This window comes from Physeter macrocephalus, chromosome 8 (genome assembly GCF_002837175.3).
Source record: "Physeter macrocephalus isolate SW-GA chromosome 8, ASM283717v5, whole genome shotgun sequence".
Classification (NCBI taxonomy): domain Eukaryota; kingdom Metazoa; phylum Chordata; class Mammalia; order Artiodactyla; family Physeteridae; genus Physeter; species Physeter macrocephalus.
In genome coordinates this window covers 121,592,838-121,610,611 of record NC_041221.1, presented here as the reverse complement: position 1 = coordinate 121,610,611, position 17,774 = coordinate 121,592,838, and the positions used below count along the sequence as shown (strand labels likewise).

General features: G+C 39.7%; 1 long non-coding RNA gene across 2 annotated transcripts in view; it reads left to right on the top strand.

Annotated features, from left to right (window-relative positions):
* Window positions 1–17,774, top strand: part of LOC114486755 (uncharacterized) — a 121,118-nt gene that overhangs the window by 75,933 nt on the left and 27,411 nt on the right. For both annotated transcript variants that reach the window (XR_008618104.1, XR_003681020.1), the window contains exon 2: window positions 8,118–8,160. This is a non-coding gene — a long non-coding RNA (uncharacterized lncRNA). The remainder of the gene's footprint in view (window positions 1–8,117; window positions 8,161–17,774) is intronic.

Below are 17,774 nucleotides of genomic sequence, written 5' to 3'. Positions count from 1 at the left end.
TTGGTCCAAGTTCTTATCTTATATTTTGGGAGCACTGTTCAAATTCCTTCATGTCCACCAACATGTTCATCATTGCTTGCTACAGACTGATGGCCTGATGGAACAATTCAACTGCTCCTTCAGGAATGCCCTATTCCTACTTACCCCACACATTCATGACTTCTTCAGACACTGCAGAATCTGTACAGAACGACCCACCTACTCATCTACCCACAGTACCACCACTCTAGCAACTCTTCCCTCATCTCAGGTAGTTAACTACTGCCTGTAGAAGTTACAGTCCACTCAGAAGGACTTACAGGATACACTCTAGTAATCCTAAGAACCATGTATAACACAATTTGCCCATCACTAAACCCTAGGAAAGGTCATTTGACTAAGATATGGCATCTGGTTTGTTCTCAAGAAATAGCTGTGCATGCTTACAACTATAGGATTGGTCCCTGGAGCCTCATATTTCCTTTCATGGCTATCTTCCGTGAATGACCTTTTAAGCTCCCCATCTCTGCTCCAGGAACCTGGTAATTACTTTCTGCCCCATAAATATAGCAGCAGTGCTTCGTACCCCATGATGGGAAAACGTGAAAGCAAGTGATGAACAGCAATGCCTGATCCAGACTAGCTCTCTGCTTACACTACGGAGATGTTCCCTACTATCCTCAACCCCAAAGAATTCTCATCACATGGCCTGACTCAAAACACACTCTCCCAAAACAGAAGATCCTAAAACACAGAAAGCCCCACACCCCTTCCTTGTCCATGGTAATCCTTTCCATCCATCACGGCCCAGTTCAAGTCATCACTTGATTTGCCAAGTGTTTCCGCCCACCCAGCCAGAACTAATGGATCCTTCCTCTGAGCTTCCATAGGCATCTACTGTAAGGGGAGGCAAAGAATGGCTACCAAACTATACAGCCTTCACAATGTGATGGCTCTTGTACAAATAAGAAATATTATCTTGTTTAATCTTCACAACCACACTGTGAGATAGTATTTGTAGCTCCCTTTACAGGCAAGAAAACTAAGGCTCAAAGAAGTTATTACAACTTGCTTAAGATCACATAGATATTAAGTAGCAGAACCAGGATTCATAGTAGTCTCTCTCACATTAAAAGTCTATGTTTCTCTCTATAGCACAGGTTTCCAATTTATTTCATTTCTTATGTAATATATCTAGTCTTCAAAGTTGCAAAGTCAATTCCCTCTTGGGCCAGGTGGGTAATATAACTGTGAGGAGTGGTCAAATGTAAATTAGCAGAGAATGAGCTGGGGAATGCATGCCTAGCTTAAAACATTCAAATTAGACACTCAGCAAAGCAAGCCAACAAAACAAGGCTGAAAAAATTTGCCTACAGGCCACGAGTTTGCAAACCCTGGTTAAACACCTGATTCCGTGACTAAAGTAAAATCTTCAGGGCTGGACCTGAAAACTCCTCATTTTAGCAAACCCTCAGTGTCTTGTCCAGGCCTCTTCCCAAAGTAGATACCCAAAAGAAGTCTACTCAATTAATTGAAAAAAATGAAAAACTTGCCTTTAATCTTCAAATTCATAGTAATTTTGTTTCTATAGAATCTATTTATACCAAGGTAATTTAAAACTATTAAAATGGTTTGGCTAAAATCTAACCCCTCTCAACCACCCATCTGGAATTTTGAGGTAAGAGATGAGACACCAAGGCCAAAACTTACAGATTGGTCTGATTCCTTTTTTTGGCCTCAAACATCACAAAACAGATGCTTGGTTTCACAGCGGTCCTGAAGATGTGGCCTGCTGAACAGGACAGAGTGGTTTCACCCCTGAGATGCATTTTATTATCCACAAGCTCTGCTTAAATGAGGGTATTACACAGTGAAGCCTTGAACGAAACTGAGGTGTGTCTCATGAGAATGCCAGTGGGAACAGTGGCTCTGGCCAGTTCTTCATTCTATAGGTTACCCATCCCCACTAGTCAATACATCAATCTGATTGGCCTCAAGCAGAAACCCTGGTATGTGGTTTTCAGAAAATGAAATAGAATTGCTTCAAGGAAACAGAGATCCAAAAAACTGTTGCTTACTGTTGGTTTTCTGGCAAGGAAGATTTATGGGTAATCTTATAAAAATTATAAAGCCTCTGAGCGAAAAATAAGTGCCTGACCCAAACGAGAGGATGAAGAGATTATTTCGTCATTCAGGAATGTTGTTTGCCTTCATGTTCTACTATTGTAGACTTTGTATAAATTTACACATACTAATTTTCTCGGTATGAAGTTCAAGGTTGTTCTTAATATAGAAGGCTCTACTTAAGGCAAAGTTTCCAAATTTATCTTAAAGGAGGAGAAGGATAATTGTCCTGTAATGATTTTAAACCCATGTTCATGGGTGGAGTCATTTCAAGCAAATACTGATACATTTTGGAAATCTTCCCAATAAACTTTGAGGTTTTGAAATCATTTATTAACATTCTGTGGCTAAATTAACTACTATTTTTAAGGGCAACCACAATGATTGACCATGTGCAACTGGAAATCTTAAAACTCTTTCCTTATGTTTATTTAAGTGTAATTACCACATGTTTTGAATTAAACTTTGTACTACTTTGCCCAGATTTCTTCAAATAAACTTATCCTTAGACAGACAAATACAGTATGCTAATACAATATGTAGGACAATCTAAGTCTGTAACATTAACTGCTTAGTTTTACATCCTTGCTTTTAGCATGCATCCTGGGACTTTCTCAGTAAATCAAAGACTTGTCTCAGTTCCTTTCAGAAGTACTGGAGATGTTTTGAGTTTTCTTTTGATCCTGGGATTGCGATTCTCCAAACTTCACCCCATTCCCTGATCCAAAAACATGCATCTTTCTGTACTTTATTTTCTCATTGTACTTGCATTACATATTTTCTTGGTAAATTAATATTCAGTGTTTGGATTATTATGACCATGTAAATATATAAGTAGGTAAATATGTAAATATGACCATATATACAATGAACTCTATATTATACTATATTTAGTATATATGAACTCCTTTTTATTTTCCCTGAAATTAATGATTTCAGTGTTTTAAGATGGGCATGCACTCTGCACCTCATTCTCTGCTGACTTCCATTTGGCCACTTTGCACACTTATATTACCCACCTGACCCTGAAGGAATTGTTTTCTGTGATCCTATAATCCGTACTAGTACTTTCTGAAAGAACTCTAAAACTGCTTTCAATCTAGTCTAATACATCAGGTCGTCTGTTTAGTTCCTTTTTTTGTTTCTCATAGAAATTCCCTCTTGGAATCCTCTAGCCTCTCTCTCTGATGTGTACTGGTTGTTCTCTATACCCACTGCACAACTCTTCTCTTGCAACATCTGCTCTAGGAAATGGTAGGTTACAAAAGCTCTCAGTATCCTTTACCCTTACCTGAATCCCCACTCCTTACAAAGTGTCTTCATAGCTCCTCCCAAAAGCCAGTGGAATTTATTTCCCTGCCCTTGAATCTTGACTGGCGTTGTGACTTTAGCCAATAGGATGCACCGGAAGTGATGATGTGCCTCTTCCTCTAGGCTCAATTCCTCTTTCACTCTTGGAACCCTGCTGCCCTTGTGACAACAATCCCAGTCTAGCTGGAGGATGAGCAACCATGTGGAACCAAGATGACGACCCCACTGAGGCTGTCCTAGATTAGGTAGACCCTAGCTGATCCAGAATTTGATTGCAGACACATGAAACCATCTAAGATCAGAAGAACTACTCAGCTAAGCCTAGCTCAACTGGTCAACCTGCAGAATCTCAAGCTAAATAAATAGTTGCTATTTAAAACCACTAAGTTTTAGAGTACTTATACAAATTCTAATACAACTGGCTCCAAGAAAATGTGCCAGATGAATTTATGGGAGGAGTAAAGACGGCATCTCCTATACCCTAGGAGCTGGAAATTTGATGTATTGGCAGCAGCTTTGTTTCTAGAATATGTTGAATGTACTTAAAAAAAAAAAACAACTTTTAGAGATATTTCACATACTATAAAATTCACACTTTTAAAGTATACAATCTAATGGATTTTAGTATATTCACAAGTTTATGCAACTATCACCACTAATCTAGAGCAGTTTTATCACCCCTAAAATAAGTCCCACACCCATTAGCAGTCAGTCTCCATTCCCCTCTTCCTCAACTCCTAGCAACCACTAATCTACTTCTGTCTCTATGGACTTGCCTATTCTGGACATTTCATATAAATGGCATCATATAACATGTGGCCTTCTGTTTGGTTTCTTTCAATTAGTATATAATTTTAGCTCTTATGTTTAGATACTTGATCCATCTTGAGTTAACTTCTATATACAGTGTGAGGTAAGGAGTCCAATTTCTTCTCTGTAAGTGGGTGTCTGGTTGTGAGTACTCTTCTAGTTGAATGTATTCAGTGTGGGAGTGAAATTCTTCCCTAAGCAATTCTAATACAAGAGGCAGAAGTGGCAGCCCAAGCTCAGAAGTACTTTCTCGTAACATAATGTGAAGTCTGTATTACCAGATAGACCTCACCCTCAGGCAGCACCAAAGTTCCAGGAATGCTGAAGACAAAAGGGCAAGTGAAACTAAAGGAGTTTAATATCTTGGATGGAAAACATAGGTACTGCAAATAATTCTTGGTGATTGGGTTCCCATCATTTCAAAATTCTAATCTTTGTAAGTAGGCAGCAATATCTGAAATGCACTCTGAGAAATGTGATAGTGAGTTTAGAGAGATCACCGAAATGGCGAATGAGTAGTGCCCTCATTAACGTTTTGCTGGGAGATTTCACCCAATTTATTTTGAATTCACAGTTGGTGGATTCTGGATAACAGACATTAAGTGACTGCATGTGAAGATGCTGAACCAAGAGTTTTTCCATCTACTTTACTTCCCTCAGATGTTGAATTTTTGTTATATGGCCTTTAGCAACTCTTAGAATGGATTCTCAGAGTACACTATTGTCTGTAGGAACTGTTGATAGAGGCTGGGGATCATCTTGTTTCCTCAATTTGGTGGTTTTGGAGCCAGGGCTGTAATAATCTTGTGTGTCACATGAAGTCTTCAGGATCTTAGAAAGGGGATTGTGATATTGTGATCGACAATGAGAAGTATATATTTGGTCTTTGTCCTAGTTCTGGCACAGAGCGCTTAAAACTCTTGGACTGTCCTAAGAGATGAGAAGGAGAAAGGTGTCTTTTGTTATGTTAATGTTATGAAAAGTACCTAGGGATAGGGGTTGATTGCCATTGGAGCTAACCACGTGATTAGAGAAGTAGAACCTTCAATTCCACTACCCCCTCTGAAAAATCTGGAGATTGAATTCAACTACCAATGGCTGATCATTTAATCCATCATGTCTCTGTAATGCAGCCTCCATAAAAACCCAAAAGGATGGGGTTCAGAGAGCTTCCTGGTTGGTGAGCACATAGAGATTTGGGGAGAATGGTACCCCAGTAGGGCATGGAAATTCCTAATCCTTTCCTCTAGCTTGTCTTATGCATCTCTCCTATCTGGCTGTTCCTGAATTAAATCCTTTAATATGCTTTGTGATAAACTGGTAATCTACCGAGTAAACAGGTTTACTGAGTTTTGTGAGCTGCTCTAGCAAATTAATCAAACCCAAGAACGGGGTCATGGGAACCTCTGATTTATAGCCAGTCCGTCAGAGTCACAGGTAACAACCTGGACTTATAATTGGCATCTGAAGTGTAGGACGGTCTTGTGGGACTGTGTCCTTGACCTGTGTAGTCCGACACTATCTCCTGGTAAGTGTCAGACAATTGAGTTGAATTATAGGACACCCAGCTGGTGTCAGAGAATTGCTTGGTGGTGTGGAAAAACTTACATCAGAATAGGGTTCAGCATGTGAGGGATGCATACAGAGGACTGGCACTGAAGTAAATGCCACTTTTGATGTCAAGAAGGAACTACATCCATTCCAAGGAGAGACAACCCAGGATTGAGCTGCTGAAGGAACAATAATTTTACTGAGGCATCAAGAACTCCTTTACCTGACAGATGAAAGGATATTTAATTAGGGAGGACGTATTTTGAACTTTAAGAATTTCAGACTTAGGACCATTAACTCACTCGATCAAGAAAAACTGATTTTTAACTTTAATGCCTTTGGACTTTAACTCGCAAAAACTTTTACTCACAAGGGCAAGATAATTTGATTTGGACTTTAATATAAAATGCAATACTTCTGAATTTTAATATGATAATGGGAGGGTGTGTATATTAAAATCTGTCATCTCTACATTGTTGACGTTTTATTATTGGAGTATCTATATTTTCATGTTGTCACTTAATCTCATTGCTGACTCTGTCATATGTTATGTCAGACAATGTGCCTGGACATTATTTAGGGCCAAAAATAAAATAGTGAATGGGTTTTCAGCTTTGGGTGCAGAAGAAATTTGAAGTTAATTTACTTACTGTATCATTCAAACTCATTTTTCGAGCATTCTGAGGGGAAAATCAATATTGATCCCCAGTGGTCTGAGGAGGATACCTAAAAGAGAATGTTGTGGGAATGACTTCATGAAGGACTCTTCTGATAGATACCTATTTTCACCACGGTTGATAGCCACCCCCGGCTCCCATCCCCAACTGACCATATACTTCATGGTTAAGCCCAATGTGTTAAGGGAAAAAACCCAAAGTTAGGGAATTTTTTGGAGAAATACTTCTCTTCTATTCCAGATGCTTTTCTCCATATGGGGAGACCTCATATAGTATAATTCTTGCCCCCTTTCTCCCCTTTTGCTGATTCTCTTCTATTCTCTTCTATTCCAGATGCTTTTCTCCATATGGGGAGACCTCATATAGTATAATTCTTGCCCCCTTTCTCCCCTTTTGCTGATTCTCTTCTATTCTCTTCTATTCCAGATGCTTTTCTCCATATGGGGAGACCTCATATAGTATAATTCTTGCCCCCTTTCTCCCCTTTTGCTGATTCCACAGGGGAGGACCCAGGCATCTCACTGTAGGGTGCTTGGTTTTTCAAAAGCGACATCCAAAAAGTAAGCATTCTAAGCAACTCAAGCAGAAGTTGTAAGGCTTATGATAAAGTAGCCTCAGTGGTCCCAGAATGTCACGTCTGTTATATTCTGTTCATTAAACAAGTCACTAAAGCCAGCTTGGTTTCCAGGGGAGGGAGTTAGTTTGTACCTTTTGATGTGTGAAACAGTAGGCTTGTCCGTGCAAGGTAGGATTGATGGTGGCCTTCTCTGGAGATTATCTGCTATACACGCTATACGTTTTCCCATTCTTTTACTTTCAACCTGTCTATGCTTCATAATTAAAATATGTTTCTTAGGAACAGCATGAAGTTGGGTCTTGATTTTTTTTAATCCAAACGAATAATTTCTGCCACTTAATATATATGTTTACTTCATTTACATATAATTATTGGTACAGTTACATTTAAGTCTCCCATGTTATTGTTTGTTTTATATTTAATCCATTTGTTCTTTGTTCTACTTTTTCTCCTTTCCTGTTTTCTCTTGAGCAAATTGCGCTTGTTTTAGTGTCCCATTTTCTTTTATGTATTATCTTCATAAGTCTTTGTGTTAAATTTGTTTTTAGTAATTGCTTTGGAGTGTACCATATGGATAATTAAATTGTCATCTCCTTTATTTTTTATATTTTTTTATTTATTTTTTTGGCCACACCACGTGGCATGTGGGATCTTACTTCCCCCCAACTAACCCGTGGCACCTGCATTGGAAGCACGGAGTTTTAACCACTGGATTGCCAGGGAAGTCCCTGTCATCTCCTTTAATGAACAGCATAAGTACCTTAAAATAGAATAATTCCCTCAATCTCCTTCCACATTTTGTCTTCTTGTCACGTTATACTTTACCACGATGTATATTATAAATACCGTAACCAATGTTTGTATTTTTGCTTAAGTCAAAAATTTTTTAAAGAATAATGTGTTTATATGTAAATATAATCTATAATATCATATAAAGAAATCATGTATGTGTGTATAATACATATTGTATAAAACAAATATGTATGTGTGTGAATACACACAAATCTGTGACAGATAAATGGATGGATAGATATAGACACCATCTCAAGGTGCCTCTCTCTCAGATCTCCTCTACTCCTTCTCTTTAGGTCTACTCCCTAGCACTGAGTGAAGACCCATGGAAAAGACATGGTGAGTGAGTGGAGACTTGCTTTGTGGCTGGCTGAGGGTTCTTTGAATTGCAATCCATGTGCTTCCCACATGAGGCTATTGAAAGGTCATTAGAATTTTGACTAGTAAGTCTATGATGGATCCTTCCTCCTGCTACAGTTGTGCGAGGTATGAGACCAGTGCTCAGTCCTTTTTTTTTTTTTCTCTTGGAAAGTGTTCCTCACTCTCTGGATTATAGGTTATTTGGGTTTCTTTGTGTCTGCTTCTGACGGGTTTTAAAAAACTATGATTTTGCAGGTTTTCCAGTCTTCTGTTGTTGTTAGGGTTTTGTTCCTTTCTACATATGAATTAAAGCAGAATTTTCCAAATTCCTTAGAATTAAGAGAATTCACATTTAGGTTTCCTTCAACCTCAAAGGCTTTTTTACTCTTACTCTTGAACTTGTCTAATTCACGTTTATCGCTCAAGTTTCAACTTCAATGTCCTTTCCTTATGAGAGACTTCCTCTAAGAATCCTTTTATTTCTCTTCTAATTGTAAATCATTACCTTTGTGAGAGTCTCAGTAGTTGTCATAGTGATGGGGCTAATACTCTGTGATAAATGTGGCTGTTGTATCAGAAAATAGGAACAGGACTTCCCTGGTGGCTCAGTGGTTAAGAATCCGCCTGCCAATGCAGAGGACACGGGTTCGATCCCTGGTCTGGAAAGATCCCACATGCAGTGGAGCAACTAAACCCGTGCACCACAACTATTGAGCCTGTGCTCTAGAGCCCTCGAGCCGCAACTACTGAGCCCACGTGCCACAACTACTGAAGACTGCACGCCTAGAGCCCGTGCTCTGCAACAAGAGAAGCCACCGCAATGAGAAGCCCGTGCACCACAACGAAGGGTAGCCCCTGCTCGCTGCAACTAGAGAAAGCCCACATGCAGCAACGAAGACCCAACACAGCCAAAAAGAAATAAATAAATTTATATTAAAAAAACCCAACCCTCTTCTCTCTTAAAAAAAAAAAAAAAGAAAGAAAGAAAGAAAAGAAAAGAAAAGAAAATAGGAACAGATAGGGGGAGAGGGGATTTTCTGGATAGTAGCTGTGTTTTTGTCTGCCTTGCATTCTGTTTGATGTCTTTAACTATCAGTGGCCTCCATTCCTTTGGACAGATGCTTCTCGCATCTGAGACTTGAGGGACTGTTATTGTACAGTGCCTCCGAGTCACACCTCTCTTCTATTCTAGGTGGGCAAGTGATGGAGGCCGAGCCAACCTGAGAACCCTACTCCTAGTACCAACATCAGTATTATTCAATACTCCTTGGGTGCAAGACACAGTCTCCCAATTTAAGCTTAGTCAATAGAGGCAATTCATTTGTTTATGTCACTGAAAAATACAAGAAGTTTGTTTCAAAAATTGAATCACAAGCATTTTTTCAACATGTGGGTTTCATTTAGTAATGAAAATGATGAATGTTAACTTTCTATTCTTGTATTATTTTAGATGTTACATTATCTAATAGGTTCTTATAGGCATGATAGGTCAATGGATCTGTTTTCATTACTAATTCTTTAATGACTGCTCAATATTCTGCAGTTATATAATAAACTGCTGTATACCTTCTTTTGGGGGATAGTACCTTATATGCTAACTGGGAAATACCAGAACCTCTGCAGCTCATTAAAAAAATCAGATTATTACAGAAAAAGCATATCTGTGACAACAATAATTTCTTTTATTAATTTCAAATGATCTAGTTTTAGGGATTCAGCATCAACAGAATGCAACCTGTAGTGGGATCCATGTACCTGCCTTTCTCTTTTTCTCCCTTCTCCCTTCTTGAGCTCCCCTCTGTTTTCTCTCCCTTATTTCTCTCTCTTTCCTTTGCTTTCTTCTCATCCACATCTTCCCTCATTTCCATTCCTCTTTATTACATATACCCCATTTCACTTTTATTAGAATGCATATAAAGGAGACAATAAAACTCAATAAAATAGCAATTTACTAGGACAGTTTAGGCCGATGAAGAATCTCTGAAATGTTATAGCCTCTTCTGAGGGTGGGCCAGTTTCTCTTTAAAGTCATTTAGTGGAAGAGAATTTCCCAGGATGAGGATCTGGCTAAGCCAGATAGGCTCTGGGGCAGGGTTACTGCCTCTCCAGGGTTCTCCAGTTGGTGGGTTGTGATGATAAAACCAGCTCTGAGTACAGGAGATTTTCATTTGATGAGTGGTCTGAACATCAAACTTAGTGGTTATAAAATATTTGCTGCTGAAAGCCACAGAACATTGATAAACAGATCCTGGACAGCTGAGTTATTGAAATCTACTTAACATGAGGAGAACAAATTATGAGTCAAATGTTCCTGTTTAATAACCCTACTCAGGGCAGAGGGCTGCTCAAGGCTGGCATTAACCCTGCATGCACTGTGTCTGGCCAAGATCCCAGCAAGGGCTGTGCAGGATGGAAGTGATTCAGGTGGGTTTGCCATTAGGTACTAAGGTACGCAGAGAGGAAATTTTAAAAGGCCCATCTGGTAAAGGAAATAAACAATTTGTAAAACTGCTGTATGGTATTGAATACACTACCAAGACCCCTTCTGTGGTTTACATTTCATCTTCCTTATACTACACGTGTTTAGGCTTATTAAATCTTGGCTTCAGCATAATACTGTATGCTTTTATGCTATTGGGGGAATGGAAGGAATATTTGTCTGTTCTCTATTAGTCATTTGAACCTAGGTCAGTCAATTCGGCCCAAGTGCTATAAATATTCTCGTTGAAATCTGACTCCTTTTCTGTACTTCCAAGATTATGCTTTTCTTTAACGTGGCCAGAAAGGAATGGCTTCATCTCACTCATGGGAAACAGACTTGAAATACGTTTCTTGTGAGCATTGTTTTAAAAAGGAAATGAATTTAAAATAGTATTTGTTTCTTAACTGGCTCCCAAGCATGCATGCGGGGGTATGTGTGGAAGGTACATATATACGGAGGGTGAGTGAACGTGCTGTGAGTGGGCAGTGAGCCAGCAGGTGGTGCTGCCCTTGACCCGAATGTTGTCCTGAGCATTTTGCTTAATCAGGGCTACGGGGTGGTATTTGAGACTTAGCCAAGTTGAGGCATCACATCTCTGTCCTGCATCTCCACTTCATTCACTAGCACCCCACACGCCCATGTGCACCTCCTCCAGCAAAAACACACACGTACACGTGTCCGTGCACACACATGTACTCCAGACTTCGGCTCTGACCGCTTGGGAAGCTTTTACTCCTCCAAGCCATTTTCATTCTTCCCTTGACCCCCAAGGCTGAAATCACTGCTGGAAATCTACCTGCAGAATCCACACACTCTGCTGGCAAAGAATTAGAAGTAAAGGTATGCAAAATACATGCTTTAAAAAAGTGCACAAAAGCAAATTAAGCCCCACAGTATTTTTCTCTCTATTGGCATACTCCCAATAGTTCCAAATTGGTTTGCCTGAGTCAAGAATTTCCTTAAATGAAATGCTCTGTGCTAGGAAGGCTTTTAAGACCTCTTCACCTTAAAGTGCAAACCTAGAAAGCAAAGTCTCGATTTGGCATGCCACTTAAAACATGATTAGTGGAGCATATCAGCAGGCTAGAAATAGCTGCATTTGTGAACCTCATGTTCTCTAGCTCTTGACTGCCAGCCAAGCCCCAAATCAATCCCAAAGAATGAAAAATAAGATAATAATGAGAAAATGGACTTTTCAAGCCAAAACCCAAGAAAGCATCTTAGTCTCCGTAAGCTGACTTTGGGCCACATAAAACAAGAAATGGTGACTCTGTCCTGTCTTTAAACAGTTTGCTGTGTCACGACACACACACCCTCCCTTCTTTTTAGGTCTTGGTTTCCTTATTTGTAAACTGGGGGCCAATTTTGCTAACTTTCTCCTTTGGAATGTAATGCGTTCTTATGTCTAAATACCTGGTGCTTCCCATCTGCTGGGATATTTTGAGGGGGAAGGTTTTCCAGAAGTGCCAGATATTAAGCTTAATTCCTGTTCTGAGTTGGTGTAAGGCACGCTTGATTTTTTTCCTTCCCGTTGAAATATGTCCTGTACCTTGCCTATGGCAAGCTGTTGTAAAATGTTTCAAGAGCTCTCTTTTGTTTTGAGGCCATACTTCCTTTGGTCTGAATCTGAGCTGGGTGGCAGGCGAGTGGGCCCACTTTCAACTTCTCCCTACAGAGCCGGGTGGGCGTGTACTGCCCCTGTTTGTTATGGAGAATCAGCCATAAATCAGGGCTCATTTTCCATTTTCTCCTTATTGATGGAATTGCTGGAGGAAAACAACTTGTCTCTCAAGCTCTTGGAGCCCTGCAGGATGAAAGCTGCATACAATAAAGGTTGTTTTGACAGAAAACTGACCAATCTTGACAATGGACAGAGAGGGGATGACGAAAGGGAGGGGGAGAGAGGGGACACGCTTTTCTGTTTTGAACCGAGGCGTGCTCTCTCTTTTTTCTTTGTTAAATTACTTTTTCATATGAAGGACACAAAGGGAATGGCCCCTACTGGCAGCCAGAAGGCAGAAAACAAACCCTTTGAAATTTCTAATTTGTTTATAGATGGTCCTCCAGGAGCCAGCTGGAAAATAATTTTGTCTGCCAGAGACAGGGAACAGCTACCCGAGGGTGTTGTGGTGAAAAAAATGACTCTCGAGTTTTGGTCCTTGAATGTTTTATTGTTCAGCACTCAGCAGTTGTTCTGAAATTACTCATCTGGCAGAGAAAGAAAATGAAAGAAAAATCCCTCCACTACTCTCTGGCCTGAGTCTCTAGGAAAGTTACCTTCTAAAAAAATGTTTTTTGATTTGGTTTTATACTGTGTGTCAATTAATTGTCGAGTTACACAAAGGTTTGTGAAATCCTGACTGCTAATATGTCTTTTCCTCTCTGAGGAGGATTATTTTTGTGGCTACTTCCCAGATCAGTCACTTCACCCAGTTCAGGCGACTCTGTTTTCCCTCTGTGATGTGCTGACAGTTGAGCTCCTTTTCTAGATAATACCACAGAGTCTATAGACCTCTCATGGGCAAACCTAATCTGAGGGTGTTTCAGAATGTGGATAAGACATAGGTTTGGAGATAGTCAGGGATCTCTGTTCTTGAACATAAGCGGGTTTCTAGAAGTTTCCCCCTCAGTTTTGTTTATGAAGTGGGGACTAGGATCACCTTTCCTGCATTTATGGTGATGTTGTGGAGATACCGTCACACCTGGTATAGGGCAGCAGCAATGTTTTCACAGAAACTGAGATCACTGACTTGGGGGAGAATGCCTCAAACAGTCCTTTCATCCTATAGATTAGGAAACTGAGACCCAGTGACTTGATGAAGGGAGGCATAGCTGTTTAGGGCAGACTTACAGTTAGAACTCACGTCTCAACTGTTAGCCTACAGCTGCTTCCCCTATTTCGTCCATTCTCATGGCTTTGGCGATGGAAGTAATTTTAGGTAATATGTCGATTTTACATGAATCTCTCTAAATCCATAGATTTGACCCCTCCCTGTAATCCCAGGAGAGGGCTAACTATTTGCCATCTGAAGCTGAAAGAGTAAACTAAGTGGGTCTGTGCTATTACCTGCCTCTTTTTGACTTTGTCTGGGGTGGTGAAAACTACTGAAATCACAGTACCAGGAGAATGGTACAACCATGACTTTAAGATCTCCAACTTCTGGGCTCTCAGTGTTTCCTGATTATCCTTCTCTGCTTGCCTAACGTGCTCTTTTTTTCTCAAGCCTTCATTCTCCTTCAATGTGTTCTCCATCCCCCCAATTTCCTGATGATTGTCAGTCGATGACCCCACTCTGTATTTTACAGAGAAAATGGAAGCTATTCGCAAAGGTCTCCTTCAAACTCCTGTCTCTACACCCCGACACTTAACACCTCTACCCATCTTGTTCCCCTTCATATTTCTGTGAAATATGTGTCATTTCTCACAAATAAATGTTCCCTCTCTACTGGATTCTTTGTTCTTGTTCTTTGTGCTTGTTTCAGAGTGCTCAGTCTAGTCACTGTGCTCTTCCTTTCTTGGATCTTTAACTTTATTCTGTTTGGTGATTCTTTCCAATTTATGCTTAAGCCACTTCCACTGACCCTGTATCTCCTTTGGCTCCTGATTTACCTTTCTCTTTTCTTTCACAGCAAATCTTCCTGAAATAAGAAGTCTGTATTACTGTTTCCATTTTTTACTGCCCACTTATTCTGCAACCTAAAGTATCTGGGTTTTACCTCTGTTACCCTTCTGAATCTACTCTTCTAGGTCCCAAGAGATGAGCTTGTGGAAAAATTCATTGGATATACACTTCCTAGGCATAATCATATTTAACCCATGGGCAACATTTGACACCAGTATAACTTTGTTTATCTTAAAACAATCTCCTCATTGAATACATGGCATCATATACTCATGGTTTTCCCCATAACTCTCTGGCCATTTCATTTCAGATTTCTTTTCATCCTCATTTTCATCTGCCCATGTCGTTAGTATTGGCATTGGTTAGATTTTCTCCTAAACGTATAATCCTATCCATTTCACTGTGTTTAATTTTCCACCCATATCCTGGCAACTTCCAAATCTTCATTTCCAAGACATATGTCTTTTCTGAATTTCAGACCCAGTTATCCAAATGCCTACAAGACATCTCTATTTGGGTGTTCTACAGGCATCTTCAACTCAATACAGAACAAAGCATCCTTTGTTCCGAACCTGCTCTTTCTCCCATGTCACTTATCTCAGTGAATGGTAACATAGTTCACCCAGTTGTCCAGGCCAGTATCTTGAGATTCCTGCTTGACCCCTCTCCCTAGCACTGCTTCTCATCCAGTGTCTCTAAGCCATTTTCACACAACCCTAAAAAGGCAATACTTTGACTCTTTTTATGTGAGTTACATGACCTAAACTCTACTTATCAATTCTACTTCATCTTGCCTGTTTTCCCTACATATACTCTTTAATCTAGTAAACTTATTTTATTTCCTGCAATATGCCTTGCTTTTTCTATCTCTTTCAGTCAACAAGGGTTTACTGAGCATTTACTATGTGCTAAGTGCCTTCGCTGTTTTCCCTGCCTTCACTCTTTCTTTCCTTCACCCTACTTTTAATGTAGCTAACTCACTCCTTGGACTTTGCCTGGGAAGTCTTCCCTGATACCCCTCATGTTAAGGGTTCCTGCTCTATGCTTCCATGGCAGCTTAATTGTCTTCTATGGCAGTGCTTACTGCTTTCTTTATAATTGCTTGTTTAATTTCTAACCAGTCTTCCCCACTAATTGTATGGGGATAAGGGCACAGACTGTTATCTGCATTGTTCATTATTGTGTCTCTATTGTCTAGAACAAAGGAGAGGCTTAGTAAATATTTATGGAATGAATAGATAAGTGAATATTTTAAAAGTTTGGAGACAGAATGTGCATAATATTGCTAACAGTATCACCATTCAACTGATAATAATAAGATGACAGGCTTCTCAAGGAGTTAAGAAAAGCTATGTTTAAATTTTATCCTTTCATTCTGGAGGTCTTTAGAACATTCTCAGAAAGACCTGGCATAAGGGAAGGGTAAGATGAGTAATCTGTTGACCTGGCACATTTATAAATGTCTACAGGGCACCCTAAATTAGCCCCATATTGACATAGTCCAGGGAGAGCCATGGCAGGTGATGTCATTCTTGTTCTCTTAGTCCCAGGAGCTAGAGATTTAGGGAACACTTATGTGGGCATGATTCCCATGTCTAGCCCCTCCCTCAGGTGTATGGGGGGACAGAAAGAATGCAAAAGGAAAAAGAGAAAAGTAGAAAAGGAGCGCAGATAGGCAGTGATTGTAGAAGTTTTGCAAACTGTATGTTTTCAATCTTTACAGCTTAATTTCAAAGCTTAGTGGGCAGTAGCCTGTCCAAACTGTGATACAAGATAAATCAACATTCATGGCAAGGTTGCTAAGTGCAAGGAGGTCTTATTAGTATAAAATCACGTAAAGGAGCAAAAATAAGGAATGATAGAAAATAACTATAACAGTACAAAGTTAATGCACACAGGAATAAAGGGCCCAGGGCTAAAAGGCAAAACTTAATATTTGTGTTAGAGATAGCATGGTGATCATTAATTAGACCGATAGTACATTGTTAATGGGATAAGAGCTAGCAAAGTAGCAAAGATTCCAACATGATTATTCTACTAGGTTATTTATAATGTGTGGCTATTGTAAAAAATCCCCAGGAAATATTCACATATCAGATCTAATGGCAGATCAGCTATCCTGTTTATTGAGTTCTATCATACATCGTAAACTATGCTAAGACCTTATAAATGTTATTGGGTTTAGTCTTCATGTCAACCTTGAAGTAGATGATATTATTCCCATTTCACATACTGACTAGTCAGTGTGTCAGGTGGGAATTATGACTCCACAGCCTGTCTTCTGCAGGTGTGTGCTATCCAGCCATTCTCCTAATTGATGTACATTTAATTCTCATACTAAGGATCTCAGAGCATATTTCAAACCATAAGATTCAAGTCTCACTGCAATAAAACCCTCTAGATTGTGGAAAAGTCCTTTTCTCAATGTGTCACATGTAGGGTGAGGGTGATGGGGTGAATGTGAGGATGAGGAAAGAGACTGAAAGTGAACTCTCTTTCCTTGCCACCCTAAGTTTGTGAGTCCCCACTTGGAGTGATTTGATGTGCTTTGGTAAACCACTTGTCCTAACATGTTATCTGCAATTTATATCATCACTTCAAAAAATTGGGCAATATTACTAGAAGATCCCTGCCAGTACATCTTGAATGGATAATACTTTAAACTAGCAATTTAAAAATGCTTATTGAGAGACCTCTATGTTTCTCATATGCAAATAGACATTGAGGCATTGTTTAAAGCAATATCAATTCTGGCAAGACATATAAACATATGTTAGACATATAAACGACAAAATAAAATACAAAGAAATAAGTACCATGCTGGATATTGTAGTGGGGGTTGATTAAGCTGGCCCTTCTATCATCCCTTCCCCTTTCTCTGGTGACACAGTTTCTCTTTCTTGTAGGGAATCCATTTTGTTCATGACCCTGAGTTTATCAACCTCAAGTATGAGTCCAAGACTGAGACTTAGCCAATCAGAGAGAAAGTACTCCACTCTCTCATCTCTCACCTCATCCTGGATTCATTCAGGAATGCGCATGTGACTCAAGCCAAGCCAATCCCATTCTCTTTCTCGTGAATTTGAGTCTCGAGTGAAATGGCACAGGGTGGGGGAATTGTTTCTTTCTGGCAGCAACACTCTGGAGAGATGACCCATTACTCTCTACCATCAGGATTCATATAACTACCCTGTTTCAGTCCTTCTGGAGGCCTGATGGTCCAATTCCTCCTGCAAGCCTGTGAGAGACTTTAAGTTTGTCACTTAATTTCTCTTATGTAATTTTATCTTTCTTTTCTCCTTTTTTGGTCGTTATTGTTATTCTTTTTTTTTTTGTTTGTCTGTTAACTAGAGCTGCTCTTGTTGTTTGTAACCAGAAGACCCTGACTGATAGAGAAATTGGTATCAGGAGTGGGGTGTAGCAGATAACAAAAGCTACAAGAGGAAATTGGCTGAATCGTAGGGGGGCGGTGGTGGGGATGGGGGGTG